Below are 9,396 nucleotides of genomic sequence, written 5' to 3' on the forward strand. Positions count from 1 at the left end.
AAGACCTATGAGGCGTCTCGATCTATCCCTATAGATCTTGATGCCTAATATATAAGCAGCTTCTCCAAGGTCCTTCATTGAAAAACTCTTATTCAAGTAGGCCTTAATGTTGTCCAAAAGTTCTATATCATTTCCCATCAAAAGTATGTCATCTACATATAATATGAGAAATGCTACAGAGCTCCCACTCACTTTCTTGTAAACACAGGCTTCTCCATAAGTCTGTGTAAACCCAAACGCTTTGATCATCTCATCAAATCGAATGTTCCAACTCCGAGATGCTTGCACCAGCCCATAAATCGAGCGTTGGAGCTTGCACACCTTGTCAGCATTCTTAGGATCGACAAAACCTTCCGGCTGCATCATATACAATTCTTCCTTAAGGAAACCATTAAGGAATGCCGTTTTGACGTCCATTTGCCATATTTCATAATCATAGAATGCGGCAATCGCTAACATGATTCGGACGGACTTCAGCTTCGCTACCGGTGAAAAAGTCTCATCGTAGTCAACCCCTTGAACTTGTCGATAACCCTTAGCGACAAGCCGAGCTTTATAGATGGTCACATTACCATTCGCGTTTGTCTTCTTCTTAAAAATCCATTTATTTTCTATGGCTCGCCGTTCAACGGGCAAGTCAGTCAAAGTCCATACTTCGTTTTCATACATGGATCCTATCTCGGATTTCATGGCTTCTAGCCATTTGTCGGAATCCGGGCCCGCCATCGCTTCTTCATAGTTCGAAGGTTCACCGTTGTCTAACAACATGATTTCCAAGACAGGGTTGCCGTACCACTCTGGTGCGGAACGTGTCCTTGTGGACCTTCGAATTTCAGTAGGAGCTTGATCAGAAGTATCTTGATCATCATCATTAACTTCCTCTCTAGTCGGTTCAGGCACCTCAGGAACATTTTCTTGAGTTACGCCATTTTCCGGTTCAAGAGGTAATACTTCATCAAGCTCTACTTTCCTCCCACTTACTTCTTTCGAGAGAAACTCTTCCTCTAGAAAGGACCCATTCTTGGCAACAAAGATCTTGCCTTCGGATCTGAGGTAGAAGATATACCCAATAGTTTCTTTAGGGTATCCTATGAAGACGCATTTTTCCGATTTAGGTTCGAGCTTTTCAGGTTGAAGTTTCCTGACATAAGCATCGCATCCCCAAACTTTTAGAAACGACAGCTTAGGTTTCTTCCCAAACCATAATTCAAACGGTGTCGTCTCAACGGATTTCGATGGTGCCCTATTTAAAGTGAATGCGGCAGTCACTAAAGCATAGCCCCAAAAGGATAGTGGTAAATCGGTAAGAGACATCATAGATCGCACCATATCTAATAGAGTGCGATTACGACGTTCGGACACACCATTACGCTGAGGTGTTCCAGGCGGCGTGAGTTGTGAAACTATTCCACATTTTCTTAAGTGTGTGCCAAATTCGTGACTCAAGTATTCTCCTCCACGATCTGATCGTAGAAACTTGATTTTCCTGTCACGTTGATTCTCAACTTCACTCTGAAATTCCTTAAACTTTTCAAAGGTTTCAGACTTGTGTTTCATTAAGTAGACATACCCATATCTACTTAAGTCATCAGTGAGGGTGAGAACATAACGATAGCCACCGCGAGCCTCAACACTCATTGGACCGCACACATCAGTATGTATGATTTCCAATAAGTTGGTTGCTCGCTCCATTGTGCCTGAGAACGGAGTCTTGGTCATTTTACCCATGAGGCATGATTCGCACGTGTCAAATGATTCATAATCAAGAGACTCTAAAAGTCCATCTGCATGGAGCTTCTTCATGCGTTTGACACCTACGTGACCAAGGCGGCAATGCCACAAGTATGTGCGACTATCGTTATCAACTTTACATCTTTTGGTATTCACACTATGAATATGTGTAATATTACGTTCGAGATTCATTAAGAATAAACCATTGACCATCGGAGCATGACCATAAAACATATCTCTCATATAAATAGAACAACCATTATTCTCGGATTTAAATGAGTAGCCATCTCGTATTAAACGAGATCCTGATACAATGTTCATGCTCAAACTTGGCACTAAATAACAATTATTGAGGTTTATAACTAATCCCATAGGTAAATGTAGAGGTAGCGTGCCGACGGCGATCACATCGACCTTGGAACCATTCCCGACGCGCATCGTCACCTCGTCCTTCGCCAGTCTTCGTTTATTCCGCAGCTCCTGCTGTGAGTTACAAATATGAGCAACGGCACCGGTATCAAATACCCAGGAGTTACTACGAGAACTGGTAAGGTACACATCAATTACATGTACATCAAATACACCTTTGGTGTTGCCGGCCTTCTTGTCCGCTAAGTATTTGGGGCAATTCCGCTTCCAGTGACCACTTCCCTTGCAATAAAAGCACTCAGTCTCGGGCTTGGGTCCATTCTTTGGCTTCTTCCCGGCAGCTTGCTTGCTGGGCGCGGCAACTCCCTTGCCGTCCTTCTTGGAGTTCTTTTTACCCTTGCCCTTCTTGAACTTAGTGGTTTTATTTACCATCAACACTTGATGTTCCTTCTTGACTTCTACCTCTGCTGATTTCAGCATAGCAAATACTTCAGGAATGGTCTTCTCCATCCCCTGCATATTGAAGTTCATCACAAAGCTCTTGTAGCTCGGTGGAAGCGACTGGAGGATTCTGTCAATGACCGCATCATCCGGGAGATTAACTCCCAGCTGAGTCAAGCGGTTATGTAACCCAGACATAGTGAGTATGTGCTCACTAACAGAACTATTTTCCTCCATCTTACAGCTGAAGAATTTGTCGGAGACTTCATATCTCTCGACCCGGGCATGAGCTTGGAAAACCATTTTCAGCTCTTCGAACATCTCATATGCTCCATGTCTCTCAAAACGCTTTTGGAGCCCCGGCTCTAGGTTGTAAAGCATGCCGCACTGAACGAGGGAGTAGTCATCGGTACGTGCCTGCCAAGCATTCATAACGTCTTGTTCTGCAGGGAGAATAGGTGCGTCACCCAGCGGTGCTTGTAGGACATAATCTTTCTTGGCAGCTATGAGGATGATCCTCAGGTTCTGGACCCAGTCCGTATAGTTCCTGCCATCGTCTTTCAGCTTGGTTTTCTCTAGGAACGCGTTGAAGTTGAGGACTATGTTGGCCATTTGATCTACAAGACATATCGTAAAGATTTTAGACTAAGTTCATGATAATTAAGTCCATCTAATCAAATTATTCAAAGAACTCCCACTTAGATAGACATCCCTCTTCTAGTCATCTAAGTATAACATGATCCGAGTTAACTAGGCCGTGTCCGATCATCACGTGAGACGGACTAGTCAACGTCGGTGAACATCTTCATGTTGATCGTATCTTCTATACGACTCATGCTCGACCTTTCGGTCTTCTGTGTTCCGAGGCCATGTCTATGCACATGCTAGGCTCGTCAAGTTAACCCTAAGTGTTTTTGCATGTGTAAAACTGTCTTACACCCGTTGTATGTGAACGTAAGGATCTATCACACCCGATCATCACGTGGTGCTTCGAAACAACGAACTTTAGCAACGGTGCACAGTTAGGGGAGAACACTTCTTGAAATTGTTGTGAGGGATCATCTTATTTACTACCGTCGTTCTAAGTAAACAAGATGCAAAACATGATAAACATCAAATGCAATCAAATAATAATAGTGACATGATATGGCCAATATCACATAGCTCCTTTGATCTCCATCTTGGGGCTCCATGATCATCTTGTCACCAACATGACACCATGATCTCCATCATCATGATCTCTATCATTGTGTCTCCATGAAGTTGCTCGCCAACTATTACTTCTACTACTATGGCTAATGCGTTTAGCAATAAAGTAAAGTAATTTACATGGCGTTTCTCAATGAAACGCAGGTCATACAAAATAAAGACAACTCCTATGGCTCCTGCCGGTTGTCATACTCATCGACATGCAAGTCGTGATTCCTATTACAATGGTATGAACATCTCATACATCACATATAGATCATTCATCATTCATCACAACTTTGTCCATATCATATCACAAAGCACTTGCTGCAAAAACAAGTTAGACGTCCTCTAATTGTTGTTTGCAAGTTTTACGTGGCTGAAGTAGGGTTCTAGCAAGAACGTTTTCTTACCTACGTGAAAGCCACAACGTGATTTGTCAACTTCTATTTACCCTTCATAAGGACCCTTTTCATCGAATCCGCTCCAACTAAAGTAGGAGAGACAGACACCCGCCAGCCACCTTATGCAACTTGTGCATGTTAGTCGGTGGAACCGGTCTCACGTAAGCATACGTGTAAGGTTGGTCCGGGCTGCTTCATCCCACAATACCGTTGAAGCAAGATAAGACTAGTAGCGGCAAGAAAGTTGACAACATCAACGCCCACAACAAATTGTGTTCTACTCGTGCAAGAGAACTACGCATAGACCTAGCTCATGATGCCACTGTTGGGGAACGTTGCAGAAAACAAAAAATTCCCTACGGTTTCACCAAGATCCATCTATGAGTTCATCTAGCAACGAGTGATCGGATGCATCTACATACCTTTGTAGATCGCGAGCGGAAGCGTTCAAAGAACGGGGATGAGGTAGTCGTACACGACGTGATCCAAATCACCGGAGATCTTAGCATCGAACGGACGGCACCTCCGCGTTCAACACACGTACGAAACAGCCACGTCTCCTCCTTCTTGATCCAGCAAGGGCAGAGGAGAGGTTGAGGGAGATGGCACCAGCAGCAGCACGACGGCGTGGTGTTGATGGAGCTGCAGTACTCCGGCAGGGCTTCGCCAAGCGCTATGGAGGAGGAGGATGTGTTGGAGAGGGAGGAGGCAACCAAAGGCGTGTCTCAAGAGCCCTCCTTCCCCCACTATATATAGGAGGGCCTAGGGGGGGCGCCGGCCTAGGAGATCCAATCTCCTAGGGGGCGGCGGCCAAGGGGAGGTTTCCCTCCCCCCAAGGCACCTAGGGGTGCCTTCCACTAGTGGGACTCCTCCCTCTTGGAAACCCTAGGCGCATGGGCCTATTGGGGCTGGTGCCCTTGGCCCATGTAGGCCAAGGCGCACCCCCTACAGCCCATGTGGCCCCCCGGGGTAGGTGGCCCCACCCGGTGGGCCCCTGGGACCCTTCCGGTGGTCCCGGTACAATACCGATAACCCCAAAACTTGTCCCGATGGCCGAAATAGCACTTCCTATATATAATTCTTTACCTCCGAACCATTCCGGAACTCCTCGTGATGTCCAGGATCTCATCCGGGACTCCGAACAACATTCGGGTTACTGCATATACATATCCCTACAACCCTAGCGTCACCGAACCTTAAGTGTGTAGACCCTACGGGTTCGGGAGATATGTAGACATGACCGAGACGACTCTCCGGTCAATAACCAACAGCGGGATCTGGATACCCATGATGGCTCCCACATACTCCACGATGATCTCATCGGATGAACCACGATGTCGAGGATTCAAGCAACCTCGTATGCAATTCCCTTTGTCAATCGGTATATTACTTGCCCGAGATTCGATCGTCGGTATCCCAATACCTCGTTCAATCTCGTTACCGGCAAGTCACTTTACTCGTACCGTAATGCATGATCCCGTGACCAGACACTTGGTCACTTTGAGCTCATTATGATGATGCATTACCGAGTGGGCCCAGTGATACCTCTCCGTCATACGGAGTGACAAATCCCAGTCTCGATCCGTGTCAACCCAACAGACACTTTCGGAGATACCTGTAGTGCACCTTTATAGTCACCCAGTTACGTTGTGACGTTTGGTACACCCAAAGCACTCCTACGGTATCTAGGAGTTACACGATCTCATGGTCAAAGGAAAAGACACTTGACATTGGAAAAGCTCTAGCAAACGAACTACACGATCTTGCGCTATGCTTAGGATTGGGTCTTGTCCATCACATCATTCTCCTAATGATGTGATCTCGTTATCAACGACATCCAATGTCCATAGTCAGGAAATCATTACTATCTGTTGATCAACGAGCTAGTCAACTAGAGGCTTACTAGGGACATGTTGGTGTCTATTATTCACACATGTATTACGATTTCCGGATAATACAATTATAGCATGAATAAAGACAATTATCATGAACAAGGAAATATAATAATAATGCTTTTATTATTGCCTCTAGGGCATATTTCCAACACTCGGCTGGTGGCGGCGATGTACAGGAGCATAGGTTCCTTGGGAGTCGGAGCCGCCAGGACGGGTGGAGTAGTCAGCATCTTCTTCAACTGGTGAAAAGCTTCGTCCGCCTTATGGTTCCACTCAAAAAAAGTGGTCTTCTTCATGAGTTGGTATAAGGGGAGAGCTTTCTCGCCCAGCCGACTGATGAATCGGCTGATGGATGCTAAGCAGCCGGTGAACTTCTGCACATCCAGCAATCGGATGGGTACCTCCATTCTCTCGATGGCCTTGATTTTTACTGGGTTGCATTCTATGCCGCGTTCAGAGACCAGGAAACCTAGCAGCTGGCCGGCTGGTACTCCGAAGACACACTTCTCGGGGTTGAGCTTGATCTGGAACCGGTGCAGGTTCTCAAAGGTCTCCTTGAGGTCTTCCAACAGTGTTCCATGCTTTTCCGTCTTCCCCACCTCGTCATCTACGTAAACGTGGGCGTTCCGGCCGAGCTGCTTGAGGAGACACTTCTGCATGCAACGTTGAAAGGTGGCGCCAGCATTCCTCAAGCCGAACATCATGGTGAGGTAGCAGAATGCTCCAAACGGCATGATGAAGCCGGTCTTCAATCTGTCAGCTGGGTTCCGCTTGATCTGGTGATATACTGAGTATGCATCCAAGAAACTCAACAACTCGCATCCGGCTGTGGAGTCTATCACCTGGTCAATTCTTGGTAGAGCAAATGGTTCCTTGGGGCAGGCCTTGTTGAGGCTTGTGTAGTCAATACACATTCGCCATTGCTTGTTCTTCTTTAGCACCAGGACCGGATTTGCCAGCCACTCCGGGAAGAAAACTTCCGTAATGAAGCCGGCTGCTAGGAGTCGGGCTATCTCTTCTCCGACAACTCTTCTCTTCTTTTCTGGTAAGCGGTGCAGGGGCTGCCTGACCGGCTTTGCATTAGATCGGACATGTAACTTGTGCTCGGCGAAATCCGTCGATACACCTGGCATGCCTTTGGGAGACCATGCGAAGATGTCCCGATTCTCACGGAGGAAATCGACGAGCTCGCCTTCCTATTTGCTGTCGAGGTTTGCACCTACGACGGCGTACCTCTCTGGGTGCTCCGGATCCAAGGGTATCTTCTTTGTCTCTTTGGCCGGTTTGAACGAACCTTCGGCTTCCGACTCCTTCGGGTCGGGCGATATCTCCGGCTGCTTGCCGGTCATCGCCACAACTCGTTCAAGGAGTCGCTTCTTGGTTGCGATCACCAAGGACTCGGCCAGCCGACTGCTCTCGGCCGCGCAAGCGGACGACTTCCGGTAGTCGCCGGCCACAGTCAGAATTCCCCTGGAACTGGGCATCTTCATCTTGAGGTAGGCGTAGTGGGGGACCGCCATGAACTTGGCCAAGGCGGGTCGGCCAAGTAGCGCATGGTATGGGCTCTCAAGGTCCACCACCTCAAACCAAACAGACTCTCTTCGGAAGTGATCTTTGTCCCCAAAGAGGTCGTCAATTAGGATCTTGCCGATTGGTGAGCAGGAAAGCCCAGGAACAATGCCGTGGAACACAGTCCGGCTGTTCTGAAGGTGTCTTTGCTTGATTCCTAACTTCTCCATTGTCTCCTTGTACAGGATATTGATGCTGCTGCCCCTGTCTATCAGAACTCGTGAGAAACGCGTGGCCTGTTTGTCCGTGGCAAAGGTGGCGTCCAGGACCAAGGTGTAGGAGCCCGGACTCGGCATCACTTCTGGGTGGTCAGCCCTACTCCAGCTGATGGGCCTCTCAGACCAGTGCATGAACTCTGGCGTCTCTTAGGCTACTGCGTTCACCTCTTGTCGCTGCAGCCGCCTGCTGCGTCGATCATCAGCCACACTGGTGAACACCACATAGGCTCCATGCTCTTCAGGGTATTCGTCTTGTACTGCGTCGATTGGCCTGACTGCCGGCTGCTGGGGCGGAGGCGGAGGCGGCTGCCCAGCAGGCGGGGGTGGCAGGAGGCCGTCTCCCTTGGCGATCCTGGTGAGCCAGTGGCACTTCCGGGTGGTGTGATTCGATGGCTTCACGCCGCTGTGGAACTTGCAGGGTCCATCCAAGGTCTGCTCATAGGAGAAGGCCGGCAACCAGTTCGGCTTGCCGCCTTTCTGTCGCTTGGGCGGAGGTTGCTCTTCTGGCTGCTGGGCTCCAACGGTCGCGACCTGCCGGCTGCCGGAAGCCGGCTGCGGGGCCTTGCGCTTGTTATCGCCCTGCTGTTGTCGCCGTCGGCGTCTGCCGCCGGAGTTCTTGGAGCCTGAGGAGCTACTTTGCCAGTCGTGCTGATTTGAATTCCCGCCTTCATGGAGGAGTCGGTCGTGGCATACTTGTCCGCTATGATTAGCAGCTCGTCGAGGGTCTCTGGCTCGTCGCAGAGGAGCTTGTGCTTGAGGAGGGTGCCTTCTCGGCACCCGGCTATGAAGTACTCGATGGCCTGCACCTCGTGCACGCCCTCGCAGGAGTTCCGGAGCTCAGCCCAACGCGTGAGGTAGTCGCGAGTCAACTCGTCAGGACCTTGTACGCACAAGGAGAGCTGACGAGGCTTGGGAGGACGCTTGTACGTGCTGGTGAAGTTGCGGACGAACGCTTCAGTGAAGTCGACCCAGCTGTTGATGCTGTAGGGCTTTAGGCTATTCAGCCATGTCCGGGTCGTGCCCTGGAGCATGAGCGGAACGTACTTTACGGTGACACGTTTGTTGCCGTTTGCTATGCTGACAGCCGTGGAGTAGTCGACTAGCCAGTCTTCTGGCTTCACGGAGCCGGTATACTTGGGCGTGTCTCTTGGGAGCGTGAACCCTCTGGGAAAGGGCTCGTCCCGAATGCGGGGCCCGAAACAAGGCGGACCCAGCTCGTCTTCTTCTTCCAGCGCCAGGGACCGATGAAGTCGGTCGATCCGATGGCGGGCGTCATTCTCTCCAACTCCCTCTCGGCGGCCAAGGCGGTCACCGAGAGTCGGATGGTCAACAGGCGGCGGGGAGACTCGCCTCTCCTTGCGGGGAGGGGGAGGCGGACAGTCGTCCCGTCGTTCCACTGCTCTCGGGCGGCCATCTCGGTCGCGCTCTATGGTAATGCGAGTCTGGCTGTGGCTGGCAGCCGGCTCCTTGTCCTTTCTTCCTCGGGCGCCGCCAGCCGGCCTCGTTCTGCGCGGCGGCCGCGTCGAGGAGCTGCTGGACTCGCTCCATCATGAGGCGGCGTTCTTCGCCCTTGAAATTGTC

This window comes from Triticum urartu, chromosome 6A (assembly GCF_056163025.1).
Source record: "Triticum urartu cultivar PI428250 chromosome 6A, HENAU_Tu73, whole genome shotgun sequence".
Taxonomy (NCBI): Eukaryota; Viridiplantae; Streptophyta; class Magnoliopsida; order Poales; family Poaceae; genus Triticum; species Triticum urartu.